This window comes from Nicotiana tabacum, chromosome 3 (assembly GCF_000715075.1).
Source record: "Nicotiana tabacum cultivar K326 chromosome 3, ASM71507v2, whole genome shotgun sequence".
Classification (NCBI taxonomy): domain Eukaryota; kingdom Viridiplantae; phylum Streptophyta; class Magnoliopsida; order Solanales; family Solanaceae; genus Nicotiana; species Nicotiana tabacum.
In genome coordinates, this window is record NC_134082.1 from 116602536 (window position 1) to 116614730 (window position 12195).

The 12195-nt window shown below is 42.0% G+C and overlaps 1 long non-coding RNA gene across 4 annotated transcripts in view; it reads right to left on the reverse strand.

Moving 5' to 3' along the window:
- Window positions 1–11736, reverse strand: part of LOC107806236 (uncharacterized) — a 28440-nt gene extending 16704 nt beyond the window's left edge. For 2 of the 4 annotated variants that reach the window (XR_012707743.1, XR_012707741.1), the window contains exons 1-2: window positions 11419–11736; window positions 9793–9884 (exon numbers count right to left, since the gene is read on the reverse strand). This is a non-coding gene — a long non-coding RNA (uncharacterized LOC107806236). The remainder of the gene's footprint in view (window positions 1–9792; window positions 9885–11418) is intronic. The other 2 variants (XR_012707742.1, XR_012707740.1) reach the window with 1 other exon arrangement.
- Between the last annotated feature and the right edge of the window lie 459 nt (window positions 11737–12195).

Consider the following 12195-nt stretch of genomic DNA (forward strand, 5'->3'; position numbering starts at 1 on the left):
GCTTAGAATTTCTTTGTAGAATCAGTTACTTGAAGTGTTATTTACATTATGCAACTGAATTGAATAGATTTGGGCCATTTGGAGTCGAGTACTCGTGGCAAGAATGTGGTTTCGGGTTGACTTTGAGCCTGTTCTAGGTAAGTGGCATGTCTAACCTTGTATGGGGGACCTTTCCCTTAGGATTTGGTATTATTGATAATTGAAATGCCTTGTACGTGAGGTGACAAGTGCGTACTTGTGCTAATTGTTGAAAATCCGATTTAAGCTTGTTGTTAGCTTAGGAAAGCATGTCTAATTGACTTAATTGCCTTACTTGCTCAAACTGCCTTATTTGGATTATGTGCAGCATGCTAGGTTAGAAATACCTGTTTTACCTTGGTATGGAACTTGAATTGAACTGTGTACTCTTTTTGTTGTTATTGTGTATTTACATTGGGACTACGTGATGGTATCCCGGGAGATCCCCCTCTATGTTTACTTTGGGACAACGGAATGGTATTCCGGGAGATCCCCCTGCACATTTACATTGGAACTACGGGACTGCACCTGGTAGATTCCCCCTGTACTGAGTATTTACATTTGGGACTACGGATTGGTGTTCCGGGAGATCCCCTCGCATTATGAGTTGGACTACGGGACGGTATCTTGGGAGATCCACTAGATATTTATATTGGGACTACAGAACGGTATCCTGGGAGATCCTCGGTTGTTATCTTTGTGCTGAGCTGTATTTCTTTCTGTGTTTACTTGGCCTCTGTGGTAGTTGTTGTTGTCCTTTATATCCTGTATTACTTTTACTGTTGTACTTATTTATATTGCTTTTGTTCTATACTGTTAAACCTTATATTTTATTTAACCTCAGTAGGGCCCGGACCTTCCTCGTCACTACCCGACCGAGGTTAGGCTTGGCACTTACTGAGTACCGATGTGGTGTACTCATGCCCTTTCTGCGCATGTTTTTCATGTGTAGATGCAAGTACTTTCACTCAGACTTATCATGCTTGAGACGAGGCGCTTGTAGAGACTTTAAGGTATATCTGCCGCATCCGCAGATCGAAGAGTCCCTTTCTACTCTCCCTTTTTGTATTAGCCCTTATGTACTTTCGTTTCATTGTTAGATATTCTGGAGTTAGATGTTTGTAGACATTCAAAGGCTTGTGGTCATGAGATTTCAGGTTTTGGGAAATGTTATTAGTCTCGAGAGTTGTTATTGTGTATGCTGAGCGGCACTTTAAACTCTATTTTATTTCACTATTTCGGTTTTTTAGTTATTTCTTCCGCAATTGTTGTTTATATTCTGCATTGTTAGGCTTACCTAATTGTAGAGACTAGTTGCAGTCACGATGGTTCACGGAGGGCGAACCAGGATCGTGACAAGTTGGTATCAAAGCTCTAGGTTCATAGGAGTCATGAATCACAAGACGGTTTATTAGAGTCTCGCCGATCAGTACGGAGACGTCAGTACTTATCTACGAGAGGCTATGTAACTGTTAGGAAAATTCCACTTCATTTGATTTCATTGTCAGTGGAGATTTTGATATCACAATTCTAACTTCTGTTTTCTATTCTCTCACAGATGGTAAGGACGCGTGCTACCCGAGAGGATCAGGCACCCGCGCCCCCTACTACAGTCGTCAGAGGCCGAGGACGCGCACGTGGTGCAGCCAGAGCACCCGCGCGAGCTACCACCGAGGTACCACCAGCAATTCTAGCTGGAGTCCAGGCACCTGATACGCCTACTACTACTGCTACTCCAGCTCTCCAGGAGACTCTTGCGTAGTTCATGAGCATGTACACCACTTTGGCTCAGGCAGGGTTGCTTCCCCTTGCTGCAGCCGCATCTCAGGTCTGGGGAGGAGCACAGACTCCCGCCGCCCGCACTCCTGAGCAGCGAGTGCATGTTGATCAGGTCCCAGAGATTATTCCTGTACAGCCTGTAGTCCCAGGTCAGCTCGAGGACAGGGCAGTGGCTTCAGAGGATGAGCAGTGGAAATTTGAGAGGTTCAAGAAGTATGATCCTCCTGTATTCATTAGGTTAGCCTCAGATGATGCCTTGAGATTTCTGGAGGAGTGTCACTGTATCCTCCGCACTATGGGTATATCAGGATCGAGTGGGGTTTCTTTCATTGCCTTCCAGCTTCGAGGAGCCGCCTATGAGTTGTAGCGTACCTATGAGTTAGACAGTCCGGATGAGGCAGCTTCACTGACTTGGACTCGGTTTCCAGATATGTTCCTGAAGGAGTTTGTTCCTCAGAGCCTCAGGGACTCATGGCGCGCAGAGTTTGAGCATTTGCGCCAGGGTACTATGATTGTCTCGAAGTATGCTATCTATTACACTAGCTTGGCTAGACATTCCCCAGCCTTGGTTTCTATTGTTCGTGAGATATTTCACCGGTTTATTGAGGGGCTTATTCCCAGCATCAGATCTAGCATAGCTCTTGAGTTTGAGATGGATATCTCTTATCAGCAGGTGGTGAGCATTGCTAGGAGGATTGAGGGTATGCATGCTAGGGAGAGAGAGGAGAGGGAGGCCAAGAGGTCTCGAGAGTCAGGCCATTAATCTAGTGCTCGTGCCCCAGCTGCAGGTCGTCATGGTAAGGGTTATATGAGTCACCCTGTTCATTCATCTCTTCCAGCAGCCAGTGGTATTCCAGCTCCTCCTAGGCGCAAGGAGCCTTATTATGCACCTCTAGTATCTAGTGCGCCTCCTGCGCGGGGTGCTTTCAGTGGTCAGTCCAGCATACCTGGCCAGAGCCAGTCACAGCCGCCACATCCTCCCAGAGCTTGTTTTGAGTGTGGTGATACATGCCATAAGGTGAGGGATTTCCCCAGACTTAGGAGGGGTGCACCTCCACAGAATTCTCAGCTACAACGTGCCCAGCAGAGTTCTCAGGCTATGGTTACCGCTCCAGTTGCTACCCCACCTGCTTAGCCAACTAGAGGTGGAGGTCGGGGAGGTAGAGGTTGCCCTAGAGGGGGAGGCCAGGTCAGATACTATGCCCTTCCTACCCGTACCGAGGTTGTTGCCTCTGATTCTATCATCACAAGTATTATACTGGTTTGTCACAGAGATGCATCAGTTCTATTCGATCCAGGCTCCACTTACTCTTACGTGTCTTCTTATTTTGCTTCGCATTTGGGTGTACCTTGGGATTCTTTGAGTTCCCTTATTTATGTTTCTACTCCTATGGGAGATTCTCTTGTTGTGGACCACATTTATCGGTCGTGTTTGGTTGCTCTTAGTGGTTTTGAGACCAGAACCGATTTATTGTTGCTCAGCATGGTAGATTTTGATATTATCTTGGGCATGGACTGCTTGTCGCCCCATTATGCTATTCTTGATTGTCACGCCAAAATCGTGATGCTGGCTATGCCAGGTGTACTGCTTGTTGATTGGAAGGGTACTTTAAATGACACTCCTAGTAGAGTTATTTCTTTCCTTAAGGCTTAGCGTATGGTTAAAAGGGGTGTGATGCGTATCTAGCTTATGTGAGAGATGTCAGTATTGATACCCCTTCAGTTGATTCAGTCCCAGTAGTACGGGATTTTCCTGATGTATTTCTAGTTGATCTTCCGGGCGTGCCGCCCGATAGAGATATTGATTTTGGCATTGAACTGTTGCCAGGCACTCAGCCCATTTCTATTCCTCCGTATCGTATGGCTCCTCCTGAGTTGAAGGATCAGTTACAGGAATTACTTGATAAGGGTTTTATTAGGCCCAGTGTATCACCTTGGGGTGCTCCTATCTTGTTTGTGAAGAAGAAGGATGGTTCTATGCGTATGTGCATTGATTATCGCCAGTTGAACAAAGTTACAGTGAAGAACCGTTATCCTTTGCCTCGTATTGATGATCCGTTTGACCAGCTTCAGGGCCCACGAGTGTTTTCTAAGATTTACTTGCGCTTAGGTTACCATCAGTTGAAGATTCGGGAGCCAGATATCCCAAAAACTGCTTTCTGGACTCGGTATGGTCATTATAAGTTCCTTGTTATATTGTTTGGGCTGACCAATGCCCCAGCAGCCTTTATGCATTTGACGCATAGTGTATTCCGGTCGTATCTTGACTCGTTCGTCATTGTCTTTATTGATAATATTCTGGTGTATTCCCGAAGTCGGGAAGATCATGAGCAGCACCTGAGGACAGTGCTTGAGACTTTGAGAGAAAAGAAGTTATATGCTAAGTTCTCGAAATGTGAGTTTCGGTTGGATTCCGTGGCATTCTTAGGCCACGTGGTGTCGAGTGAGGGTATTCAGGTGGATTCGAAGAAAGTAGAGGCAGTACAGAGTTGGCCCAGACCATCCTCAGCTACAGAGATCCGCAGTTTTCTTGGCTTGGTGGGTTATTACCGTCGTTTTGTTGAGGGGTTTTCATCGATTGCAGCCCCTATGACCAGGTTGACCCAGAAGGGTGCTCTGTTCCAGTGGACGAAAGAGTGTGAGGTGAGCTTTCAGAAGCTCAAGACAGCTTTGACTACAGCCTTAGTTTTGATATTGCCTACAAGTTTGGGGTCTTATACTATCTATTGTGATGCCTCGAGGATTGGCCTTGGAGCAGTATTGATGCAGGGCGGTAGGGTGATTGCCTACGCGTCTAGACAGTTGAAGGTACACGAGAAGAATTACCCTGTCCATGACCTTGAGTTAGCTGCCATTGTTCACGCCTTGAAGATCTGGCGTCATTGTTTGTATGGTTTGCCTTGTGAGATTTATACTGATCATCGGAGCTTGCAGATCTTATTCAAGCAAAAGGATCTAAATTTTTGCCAGAGGAGGTGGTTAGAGTTGCTGAAGGACTATGATATCACTATTTTTTTATCACCCGAGCAAGGCCAATGTGGTGGCCGATGCCTTGAGTCACCGGGCAGAGAGTTTGGGAAGTTTGTCTTATTTACCAGCATCGGAGAGGCCTATGGCGATGGATGTTTAGGCCTTATCCAGCCAGTTTGTGAGATTGGATCTTTCGGAGCCTAGTCGGGTTCTAACTTGCGTGGTTTCTCGGTCTTCCTTATTTGATCGTATCAGGGAGCGTTAGTATGATGACCCTTATTTGCTTGTCCTTAAGGACAAGGTTTAGCATGGTGATGCCAGAGATGTGACTATTGGTGATGACGGGGTATTAAGGATATAGGGTCGGATTTGTGTACCCAATGTTGATGGGCTTCGGGAGTTGATTCTAGAGGAGGCCCATAGTTCGCAGTATTCCATTCATCCGGGTGCTGCGAAGATGTATCAGGATTTGAGACAGCACTATTGGTGGAGGCAGATGAAGAAAGACATAGCTGGGTTTGTAGCTTGGTGCCTCAATTGTCAGCAGGTGAAGTATGAGCACCAGAGACCGGGGGGGTTGCTTCAGCAAATAGAGATTCCAGAATGGAAGTGGGAGCGGATCACCATGGACTTTGTAGTTGGGCTCCCACGGACTTTGAGGAAGTTCGATGCCTATTAGATGATTGTGGATCGGCTTACCAAGTCCGTGCATTTCATTCCTGTGTGTACTACTTATTCTTCAAAGCGGTTGAAAGATAACTTGTGTTATGTAGTTAAACCAGCAAGAAAATAATCACTATTATTTTTAGCCCCACGGGGGCGCCAAACTGTTTACCGTGAAAATGGTAATAACAAATAAATTTGATTTAGTGATTTTGAAAATGTGTGATCTATTTTTATGCTAGTTGTTAGGTAGTATATACTATGTGAAAGGCTTAGAAACAAAATAAGAGCTTAAGAACGAGGTGTTAATCAAACTGAATCGCTACCAATCGGTGCTTCGAGCTTGCCTATTCGAAGGCCTCGGGGTTGAGTCTGTAGCTCCGCTAGGATCTATCGAAGGCAGTCGATGGCGAATACCAGTTACAAATAGATCAAGGGTGGCTCTTTATGGCCAATAATAAGCAATAAATGATGAACAATGAATTGAATCACAATAAATACGAGCAATAAATGAAGTAATAAGATCAAGAGAATATGCTAGAGCAGATAGAATGTTCTTGTATATTTAGCATGGAGCAATATATATTTACAAATTGATACGGATCCCCTTTATATAAGAGGGGGAATCCCAACATAGTACAAGTGCATTTATTACAAAGATATGGAGATGGGACTAATGCCAAGATACGGGCTCAGACTAGCCTGACAGATCTTGTCAGCTCTAGCTTCACGCCTTGGGAACTCCCCATTTTCTTCCCATAATCGTTGGCCTCGAGGGATGAAACTCGACCATAATTTCGAGCCTTTGAGGTGTCATAACGATGGAAAATTAGACCCTCCGATTTTACCGTATACAACATTTACATTTCACTTCCTTCTTCTCTATGTTCTATTATTTATTCGGTACTTTTAGATTTTTTTTGCCCTTTTTCTCTATTCTTTTCCTCTTTTTCTGTTTATATTCTATATCTTCTTCCTCATCCTACAATATGCCTCCTCATCCTCCCCATTCTTCTCTAATCATCACAGCAAATCTATTATCTACTCCAAAAAAATCAAACATTTGTTCATTTTTCTTAATGACTCCTCATAGGCTCATACCGTTTCAATACTCCACACCCTTTTATAAGTTAAAGAGTAGAAAAAAATTAAAACTTCATCTCGAGCACCATCCTCACGCTTCACAAATAGAACTTCAGAGGAGACACTCCGAGCTTTTGATCTTTGGTTTATTGAGTTCCTTGGAGAAATAATGTAATGACCCGGCCAGTCGTTTCATGTGTTACCTCTCTGTTTCCCCCATTTCTGCTTCTTATTGTCTTGTTCAGCTGTATTATATGTTACCGGGTTGGCTGCCTCAGTTTCAGAGAGTTTTTGGTAAGATTTGAGACACTTAGTCTCTTTTGAGTAAGCTTAAGTTGGAAAAGTTAACCGGATATTGACTTATGCAAAAAAGGGCTCGGATGTGAATTTCGATGGTTCGGATAGCTTCGGGATATGATTTGGGACTTAGGAGGGTGATCGGAACGTGTTTTGGAGGTCTGTAGTAGGTTTAGGCTTGAATTGGCGAAATTAGAATTTTGGCGTTTTCCGGTTGATAGGTGAGATTTTGATATAGGGGTCGGAATGAAATTCCGGGAGTTGCAATAGGTCTGTTGTGTCATTTGGTATGTGTGTACAAAATTTTAGGTCATTCGGACATGGTTTGATAGACTTTTGATCAAAAGCGGAATTCGAAAGATTTTTGGAACCTTAGGCTTGAATCCGATGTGATTTGGTTGATTCGATGTTGGTTGAGGTGTTTTGAAGATTGGTATAAGTTTGGATAGTGGTATATAACTTGTCTGTGCTTTTAGTTGAGGTCCCGGGGGCCTCGAGGTGATTTCAGATGGTTGACGGGAGATTTTGGAGTTTAGTTTGGCAGCTGAAGTTGTTGTTGTTGTCATAACCGCACTTGCGGTTGGGAGGCCGTAGGTGCAATGCCCGCAGAAGCGGAAGGCAAGCCACAGATGTGGCCAAGAGGGAAGTCAGCTGGAACCACAGAAGCAGCTACTGGAGCGCACCAGCGATAGCGCAGGTGCGGGCGTTTTGTCGCAGATGCGGAATTGGGCCTTTAAGTGAAAATTGCAGGTGCAGTGAATTAGATCGCAGAAGCGGAAAAGGATAGCAGGTGCGGAATCCCTGGGTCAAAAGTGTATATTTCATCCTTCGCGATTTTCAGCCTTTCTTCACCATTTTTAAATCGATTTTGGAGCTTTTTGGGGGATTTTGAAGAGGGAATCAGAGGGAACTTCATTGAGGTAAGATTTTTGAACATAAAACTCGTTCCTATGGTGTTATTTCATTGATTCGGCTTGAAATTTATGGAAATTGGTGGGTAAATATTGAAGAAACTAGGGCTTGTAATTGGAGACCTTGATTAAGGATTTAAGGGGACATTTGTGATTGGATTTTGATACTTTTGATATGGATGAACTTGTGGGAGGATAAAGAGTTTATTGATGTAATTTGTATCGGATTCCGAGACGTGGGCCCGGGGTCGGGTTTTGTTAATTTCAGGATTTGTGTTGTAATTTGATTATTTTCGCATAGGCCTCGTTCCCTTGGCATATTTTGACGTCATGATTCTGATTTTGGATTGATTCGACGCGAGTTGAGGCCGAGGCGAGAGGCAAAGGCATTGCGGGCTAGAGTTTGGACCGGATAGAGGTAAGTAATGATTGTAAATGCTGTCCTGAGGGTAAGAAACCCCAGATATCACATCGTTATGCTACTTTGAGGTGACGCACATGCTAGATGACGAGCGTGGGGTCGTGCACCATTGGGAGTTGTGACTTAGTCTATCCCGTATGACTGTTTAACTGCGTATTTGATTGAAAACTATTTGCTATCGTCATGTTTTGGGATGAATGTCATATTTGGGCCTCGTGCCAACTGTTTGGACCCTTAGGGGATTTTACTACTATTCCTCACTGTTTTGACTTCGTATTTGTACTCACTCATGCTATATTCTATTGTTTTCACAACTTAGCCATCTTTACTCGTTTTTGATATTTTAAATGATATTTTGGGCTAAGCATCATGTTTTACTGTTGCCCGTGTGGCTTGTGAGATTATGACTGAGTAAGGCCGAGGGCCTGTGTTGTGAGGATACTATAGGATCGGGCTGCGCACCACAGTAGTATTATACCGATTCATGATTATGAGGCTGAGGACCAGAGTTGCTACGCCATAAGATGGATTTATATGAGGCCAAGAGCCTGTTTGATTATGACACGAGATGGCTTATTATTGCACTTTGCCGTAAGGGTCCCCTCCCGGAGTCTGTACACCCCCAGTGAGTACGGGTACCTAATGTGAGACGTGATATAGCCCAAGGGGCTGATGTTGTTCCATGTTATTGCCCGAGAGGGTGATATGAGTGATTGTGAGATAGCCTGAGGGGCTGATTTTGTTGGTATTGTGCCCGAGGGGTTGATTTTATGTGTCTATCTTTTCTCATTGCTTTTCATTCACTCGTTTATCTGCTAAAAGATGTTTTAAAGAGGTTTTTACTGAACTAAGGTGTCTCTACGAGTTTTTACTATTTTATTGCCTTGTTCTGGTTTTATACTACCTCTTTATAGCATTTTGCTATGTTTTACGTATTTTCTTATTGCTCAGCTGCCTTTACTTTTATTACTTACTGAGTTGGCGTACTCACATTACTCCCTGCACCCTGTGTGCAGATTCAGGAGTCTCGGATCACGCTAGCGAGGGTTGATTGCTTTCCAGCAGATTGTTCGGAGTTGACTAGGTAGCTGCTTGGCATTCGCAGTCCGGTGCTTCCCCTTCCTATCTTTACTTTCCTTTGTACTAGTTGTGTAATAGACTGTGTAGTCTTTATCATACTCTTAGACAGATGTTTAGATGCTCATGACTGGTGACACCCCAATGTCGGGCTGTGTTATTTCCACGATTGTTCTATTTCACTCTTTACTTTGGGATTTATAGTTGTTTATGACTTAAAAATCAATTATTATAACTGTTTTTTAAATGGCTTAAGGGTTTGTGCCGGCATGTCTTGTTTCACGAGAGGCGCCATGTCACGACCCAAACCGATGGGCCGCGACAGTCACCCGGTACCTTACTCAACCGAGTACCAATGTAACGTATCTTTCTTATTACCTTATCATATACACATGACATACGGGCCTAATAGGCCAACATGATTATTAATAAACCCAAGATATCGGCCGACAAGGCCGTACAATCTTTTACATACATGACATATGTCTACAAGCCTCTAAGAGTACATAAGTGTCACAAAGGTCGGGTCAGAGTCCCGCCATACTAAACAATAGACGTCTAAATCATACTAACCAAATACGCAACTCCGAAGCAAATGGAGCGCACCAACATCTTCCGCTGAGCTGATAGCCTAGTTGGAGGGCTCTCGACCTTTCTATCAGGACCTGCGGGCATGAAACGCAGCGTCCCCAGGCAAAAAGGACGTCAGTACGAATAATGTACCGAGTATGTAAGGCACATGAGTAAGTACATCAGAGACATGGAAGAAATATAGAGTACATGACCCAACCCATAAACCCGAATAACTTTGTAAATCATAAATTACTTTCAGTGTCATGCATATGCGTATGAATGTCATGTTGTGCATAAGTATATGTTTCATAACATCATCAGCCTCTGAGGGCATCCCATCATATCATATCGGCCACTGTGGGCAAAATCATCATCGTATACCAGCTGATCAGGTGGTGGTGCGTATATAACGCCATAACCTTTCCCATATCCCATATACATATATATACATACATATATACGCGTATATAACGCCGTTTGAATACATACATATATATGCGTATATAACGCCATTTGAATACATACCCATATATGCGTATATAACGTCGTTTGAATCATATTTCAGCCACTGTGGGCAACATCATCATCATATACCAGCTGATCAGGTGGTGGTGCGTATATAACGCCATAACCTTTTCCCATATCCCGTATACATATATTTACATATATACGCGTATATAACGCCATCTGGTCATGGGTCAATGCACATGAATGCAATGCATAAAAAGTACGTCAATAAAATCATTCGGAATGTCATAAGACAATCTTGTCCTTACCTTTCTCTCTCTCACTCAATCATTCTTTTTCTCTCGGCAGTTTAAAATCTTCATTGCATAAATAAATGAAATAATACAACTTATGATTAATTAGCTGAAGGATAGTAATAATGATAATAAAACTGATTGATTACTCAACTTACGTTAAAAAACTCAAAGGTCATCATTTGTAACTTCTGACACCTTTGTATTCCAAAAGTATTTATTGATTAATTTTGTATATTATTAGTATGTGAGATTCAACCTTATTTCTTCATCCAAGCACACGGAAGCCTCCAACTCTCCCACTCTCTATTTGTTCTTCTTTTTCCATTTAGATATGAAGTTCATGAATGAAAAGTTTACAAAGTTTATCCTTGGTAAGAATAAATTTGGTGGTGAAAAGTTTTAGGTTGTCAAGTACAATCATAAACCTAGCAGGTAATTTGACTTGATGCCTCAGTAATACCCTAGCCTTCATATACCTTTGATGATTATAAGCAAAATATTCAGGACAATAACCACAAACGTTCTAACAATTACTTGTGAGTTTTCAAAAGCTGGAGTACGATTTCGAGAAAAATTTCTTTAAATTCCTATGCATGCCTCTAAGTGAAAGGTAGCCTTCTTTTAGGAACTTTATATTTTTTTTATTTAATTTTTATTTATAATTCAAAAATATTTTTTGAAATTTATATTTATTAATATAGGTTACACGCGCAACGCGCGTGCTTAGACACTAGTCATTTTACAAGAATGAACAACATAGACATCCTTACTGCTAAGAGTAAAACCACTTATGGAATAGCATTACGTTTACGTATCGTTACTTGGATCATGCCAAAAGAAAGAAAATTTAGCCTTAACATACCTGTTCCTGGAATTAATAGAACGAATCTGCTTCTGCATAATATGGACGAAAGTCTGCTTGAAACTCTTGAAATTCAAGAACGAAATTGGTTTTCTGCTTTGTAACGTTTTCAAAGACGAGATGTCTTTGAATTTTAATTTGAACTAAGAATCAGATTTTATTAAAACCAAGTGACTACTATTTTCCCCAAGTGATTTTTTTAAACCAAGAAATATGGTTATCACTTTACTTTAGGATAGTAAAGCTTGAAGTCTTGAATATCAGAAAGCAAAAGTAACGTTTTTGGTTCTTCAGGCTTTAAATATAAAGTCTTCAAACTAATCATCACAAGTCTTGTTTTCCAAGACTTAAAGCTTAGTCATTTCCATGATTTAGCCATTTGGCAAAGGTGACTATTAGTCACTTCTAATTTCGTGGCTTTTTGCCACGTGGGGTGGGGGTGGGATGTTAATTAATTAATTTATTTTATCCACTTATTAGTCAATGGGGTAATGTCCTATTACCCGGTAATTAATCAATTACCTGCATAATTTAAAAATTATCCCAAATTACTTAAAATTCTACTTATTTTTAATACACCTTCTACCACTTCTTATAATACACTTTACTATCATGGTAATATGGTATCATATAAAATTAATACATACACTATTATTCCAGTAAAATATCCATATAAAAATATATACATAAATATGAAGTTATCTTTGTCACAGTGTAACTTCATCCCAAAACCATATATCAGGTATAAAAACTCTTTTTGTGAACACATGCAAAGAT